This window comes from Panthera uncia (genome assembly GCF_023721935.1).
Source record: "Panthera uncia isolate 11264 chromosome B3 unlocalized genomic scaffold, Puncia_PCG_1.0 HiC_scaffold_1, whole genome shotgun sequence".
Taxonomy (NCBI): Eukaryota; Metazoa; Chordata; class Mammalia; order Carnivora; family Felidae; genus Panthera; species Panthera uncia.
The window spans coordinates 98,728,681-98,734,909 of record NW_026057582.1 but is presented as its reverse complement, the minus strand read 5'-3'; positions in this window follow the sequence as shown (position 1 = coordinate 98,734,909).

The following is a 6,229-nucleotide window of genomic DNA, read 5'->3' as shown; positions in this document are numbered from 1 at the left end:
AAAAAAAAAAAAAAAAAAAAAAAAAAAAAAAAAAAAAAAAAAACCCTCCTTCATCTTAATGACATTACTGAGCTGCTAAATCAACCATCCCTGAAGTCCACCCTACCTTAGAACTTACTTTTTTGTAAGACTGAAAAAAAAATTTTTTTTGTTTTTAATGGAAGCCTATTTCATTCAGCTTCCCAAAGCATCATAATTAGTAGAAGCTGCACCGGAGGAGATTTGAGGTAGGAGTGATGGTATTTATGCAGTCATATTTGTTGGGCACCTTGGAATGCAAAAATAAACAAGCAGCTTCAAGCACTAGGAATGGGGGTTCTGGAAAGAAAGCAACTTGAACACATCCTGCCTCTTTCCTACTTGCAATTTAACCCATCTGCCTCTCCTGAGAAAAGCAGCTGCTGGGGCCTCCAGGAGGCAGACAAGGTCCGGAATGTGAGTGAGGCTCCAGGCTCTGGCAGAATCCTGACAGAGGACCCGAACAGGGGCCACAAGGAGGGGAGCAGGGGGAAGGTCCTTGTGAGTGTGCCTGGGCTCCCTGGTTCCTGAAGAGCTGAACAGATGGGCTGAGTTGCCTCCACCCCTGAGCTGCAGAGGTGAGAAGAGGAGGAAGGCTTCCTCCTAGTGCCTTCACCACATGACTGGAGGCCCATCTGCTGCTAAGCTTGGGCCAGGGGAGGCCGACACTACTGTTCCTTCTACTGCTTTGGGAATGCTGCCATTTAAGATATCCCAGGACATGGGACAGAGTCCCCAGGGAGCAAATAAAGAAAAAGATTCCTAATGTGGCCCAGCAGCCTAATGGAGAAGAATTACAAGGAGGACCCTCAGGACAGAAATAGCTGCTGGCATAGATAACTTGAACCAAAAGACTAAGAGAAGTTAAGGAGATTCAAGTGCCCCCCTACCACACACACACCCCACACTGGTTTTTCTGAGACCAAAACTGATTTTGATGTCAAAATTTCAGGAGACGAATTGAAGGAGAAAGAGGTCACAATGGATGTCTGAATTAGTGTTCTGGAAGATAAGAGAAAGATACACCTAAAGGCACAGAGCAAAAATACACAGATATAAATCAAAAGATGGATAGAAATCCAAAAGGAGAGTGGGGGTGTGATAGAAGAGGTGATCGATAATACAAGAAAAGTTTCTTAGCTGAAGAGAGACTTGCATCTCCCCAAGTTCCAGGAAGGGTTGATGATGAAAAGGCTCCTAAGCGTGTTATATCTTTGAGCTACAAGAAAGAGAAAAATCTTGTAAGTTTCCACAGAGAAGAACAAGTCTCCCCTCAAGGGGAGAGGACCATCCTACCATTGGACTGCTTATCCACAACACTGGAAGCTACAGTGTGAAAAACTGACCAGAGAAGAGGATGGTGTGGAAATTCACCAAAGCAAACCTCCTGTACCTTCAGTTCACTCAGTCCTGCAGATTAACCCACAAATAGGTTACCACTTGCTTCTACCTAGCAAATAAATTCAGAGTCAAAGTTTCCAGAAGACTGGGGAAAGGCCAGGGTAATATAAAATCTTAGGAGGATGGTAAAAGGGCTCATCACCCAATTCTGAGTGTATCTTCAGCACCTGGATACTCAAAGTGGAGAAGCCCGTTTCTCAGGCTGTTGAGTGAGGCTGGGCTCTCCACTCTGTAAGAGTATATTCTTTCTCCGAATTGATCACATCACCATCTGCCTTGACAACTTTTCTAAAAACAGTCTGGAACTAAAAATAATAAGCGAATCTCAGCAAATCTGGGCATCGGGGGTGGGTAGAAAGGAGGGAAGTGTTCCAAAGGTCTCATCTGGGGAGTGACTGTGGAACTGGTGGAGGAAGTGAAAGTATTCTAAAGTTTGGAGTGGAAGTGGGAGGGGGGGTACAGTATTTTGGTGGGAGAAATATACGTCTGGTTTTCATATGATGGTAAAGAAATATGTATCTGATTATGAGCAACGGGAAGGGGAGAGTAGCTGGAATAGACAGTGGAAATTCACAAGAGAAGTCCTAGTGACAAGCTGGAAAGGGAAAATGATATCAATTTGATCAACCTGCAAGAATAAATACAGTAAAAGGAGGAAATAATAAGTAAAACAAGTCACTAATAAGATGGTAGGAGTCATCTAATCGTTGCCCTAAATGTGAATGGACTGGATTTTCCCATTAAAAGTGAGAGACAGATTGAGCTAAAAATATAAATAAGCCCACTATGCACTATCTAGAAGAAAAACATCTGAAACAAAATTTTAAAGAAACAAAATATAAAGAAAGTTGAAAATAAAGGGATAGACAAAGATACCAGGCAAATACAATGAAAAAGAAAATAGGTATAGCAAAATTAATAGCAGACAAGGAAGAATTTAAGGTTAAAGGGACTCTTACATAACAATATAAAGCACATATGCAAAATTAACATTAATAAACCTATTGTCTGGTATCAGACGATGTAGATACAAAGACAACTTAATAAAAATATTGTAGATTTCAAAACATTTTTTCAGAATCAGAATATACAAAAAATAAGGATATAGAAGAACGAAATAATACAATCAGCACATTCAATTTAACAGATAAACATATAACGTTATGTCCCTTAGGTAAAAAAACAGAATTTTTTTATCTATCCAAAAGAACGTTATAAAAACCGATTTGATTATGTGCCTGATCATGAAGAAAACCTTACCAAATTTAGAAGTGAGAGATTTTTGTGGCCACATTTAATAAAATTAGATATAAATAATTTAAGTGTCCAGAATAGCCTATTTATAAATTAAGGAATACTTTCCAGATAACTTCTGGAGCAAAGAGGAACATAGAACTAAAATTGCAAACTAGAAAAGCAATTGGAAAGGGAAATGCTTTGTATCAAGATCTGTACTCAGAGGAAAATTATTAAACTTACATACCATTATAATTAAAGAAGAGTAACTAAAAATAAAAGTCCTTGTTTTTCTATACAACAAGTTCTATGGAAAGAACAAAATTAAGCAAAAGAAAGTTTGAACAAGGAAGGACTATAAACAGAGTTGGGAGTGTGGATCTGTAAGCGAGGTGCCTAGGGCACAAAATTCGAGAAGACAAGGCTGTGCAACCGCCTGCATCTGAGGCACCTCACTCTTTTTTTTTTTTTCTTTAAGTTCATTTATTTATTTTGAGAGCGGGAGGGGCAGAGAGAGAGGGAGACAAAGAGAATCCCAAGCAGGCTCCACACTGCCAGTTGAGAGCGCAACGCGGGAGGGACCCCATCTCACAAACCATGAGATCATTAGATCATGACCTGAGCCGAAACCAAGAGTCAAAAGCTCCAGCTCCACCAACTGAGCCCCTCAGGCGCCCCTCAGGCACTTCACTGTTAAGGAAGCACTCACTCCCAGGGTCACACACAGTGAGGGGGGCAGGCACCTGAACAATCTTGCCTTTTTGGATTTTGTAACAAAGATGCCTTGCTTGCCTCACTCTAGTCCTGGCCCTGACTGAAAGTAACAGCTTCCTTTTTAGGGAGAAAAGAAAGCATTGACCTGTATTTCTATTCCTTTCTTTTTTAAATTAACTAAACTCGTAATAACGTGGATGTAATTTATGCTTGTTCTTGTGACCTTTTAATTTTACTAATTTTATTCCAGCCTAGAAGAGAGTAGAGTCAGAAGAGATCTTATGTAGTCCATTAGGTGTTTTTTTTTTTTCTAAAAACTATTTTTTGTTTTTTTAAAGTGCATTAGGTCTCTTATCTTACTTTGTGTTCCTAAATTGATGGGCCTAGTTTACGGGCCTACCCACATCAGTGTATGTCATTGTTAAAAAAAATAATAATAATAAGACTCATTGTACCTCTTATTCCATTAGGATTTCAGGATATAAGGTAGGACACAAACAAGTGGTGGGTGATGTTCAGAGATCATCAGCCATGCAGTGGATGAACCCACCAGTCACCCAGCAATTGCAAGAACTTAGAATTACTCCAAATGTGTGTTCTAAAAAGATAGTCCAGATATTTAAACACAGTAAAACCTTGCAGTGCAAGTAATCTGTTCTGTGAGTGTTCTACAAGATAAGTAACATTTCTAATAAATTTTAACTTGAAGGGGCGCCTGGGTGGCTCAGCTGGTTGAAAATCCAACTTCGGCTCAGGTCATGATCTCACAGCTCATGAGTTCTTGCCCCATGTCGGGCTCTGTGCTGACAGCTCAGAGCCTGGAGCCTGCTTCATTTTCTGTCTCCATCTCTCTCTCTGCCCCTCCCCCACACACTCTCTCTCTCTCTCTCTCTCTCTCTCTCTCTTTCTCAAAAATAAATAAACATTAAAAAAACATGAATTTTAACTTGATAAATGAGCGATGTCTTGCCATACGAGTAGTAGGCCACGCTGAATGTCACATGATCACATCTGAGCAAATGGTTCTTGAAATTTGCTTTGGCATACAAGTGCTTTGGATTACTAGCATGTTTCTGGAATGAATTATGCTTGCAAACCAAGGTTTTACTGATATTTGTAAGGAGTATCTCTAGATCTTGGGAGGAATATTATCATTCTCTAACATAGTTTCTCTTTACAGTTAGCTAACTTCACTTTATAGTCTATTGGTTCCCCCCTCCCATTTTTTTCCTTTGGTGGATTATATCTAAGTTTAATGCTGGACAGAGCACTACATAGCATTCCTGTGACTTACTCTTATTTTCTGTGAAAAATGTGTGCATTTGCTCAGTTACCTCAGGCAGAATTATTTGAATTTCAGAGTTTAGTTTGGGATTTTTTCCTGTGCTTTAGTGTTATGCCTTCATTTACTCATTATTGTGATCATATATAACTTTGTACTTCTCTTGCTTGAAGGTATTTTGCAAAAATAATTTTAATAAATGTTACATGCAATGAACAAGTAAAAGCTGAAAACCTAAGAATTTTACATGCAAAAGCACAAGGACCAGATGGTTTCACAGCTGAGTTTTTCTCTAATTAAAAAAATAAAAAGATCATCACAATCTTATCTAAACTATTCAAGACCATATATTAAAGCTGTAAAGTATCACAGCATGAAAATGATAGTACCAAAAAAAAATGTAGATCAGTTTCACTTATGAAAACAAAGGCAAAATTCTAAATAAACTTTTAGCAAGTCATGTCCAGCAATGCTATGAAAAAATGCACTGTACCCAAGGAGGGTTTAATCCAAGAACGCAAGTAGGAGCCAGTGTCAAGAAGTCTATGAGCATAATTTATTTTCTGAATAAACTAAAGAAGACAGTCTTTATATTACTAAGGCATTTCCTAAATTTCAACAGCCATTTATAATAAAAATAGAAGAAAACCACCTAAATACAATAAAGTTTACTTTCCGAAATAAAAAAAAAAGATGTATTATAAAGGCAAAACATTAAAACTGTTAATATCAATAACGAAACAGTGGGTGCCCATTATTAGCATTTTTAGTTAGGATTGTCTTGGAAGTTCTGAAAAAAATCAGTAAAGTGAGAAAAATAAAACATTGAACATATATTGTCTTTTTGGTGATGAAGTGATTGTATTCTATGAGATGGGGGTAAGAAAATAACCAAATAGACTTAGTAAGATAGTTTGGTAAAGTAGACAAATATGGAATAGATAAACAAAATCCAAAGCTGTTCCATACACTAATAACCATCATTAAATAGAAAGGGAATGAACAATTCTGTTCTAAATAATGATAAAAAATTAAAATACTTAGGAATAAATGAAAACTAAAAAACTATAAAATCTTATTGAAGGACGTGAAACAAGATTTGAGCAAATGGAAAACATACTACACTCATGAATGAGAAGGCCTCATATAACAAAATTCTCCCTGTGCTAATTTCTATATTTCATATGATTCCCAGTTAGAACATTAACAGAGATTTGGAGAGAACTGGATAAAATTACCAGGAAATCAATGTTATAAAAGTAATGTTAGACGTTTTAACCTAAACAAAATTTCAACAGCTGTATGGCAAAGGACACTGTCATTAAAACCAATAGAGGAACAGCTTTGGAAAAACATTTGCAAAGAAGCTGAAAGATAAAGGGTTAACATATTTCATAAGACATAGTTTTTACCAACCGATAAGAAAAAGACAAGTATTCTAATGGCAAATGAGGTTTGAACTTTTAATTCACAGAAGAGCAAATCCAATAAGCATCTGGGAAGATTCTCAAACACAGTAGTAGGTAGGACAATGTAGAATAATGTAACAATGAGGTCACCACTTACACTCATCAGACA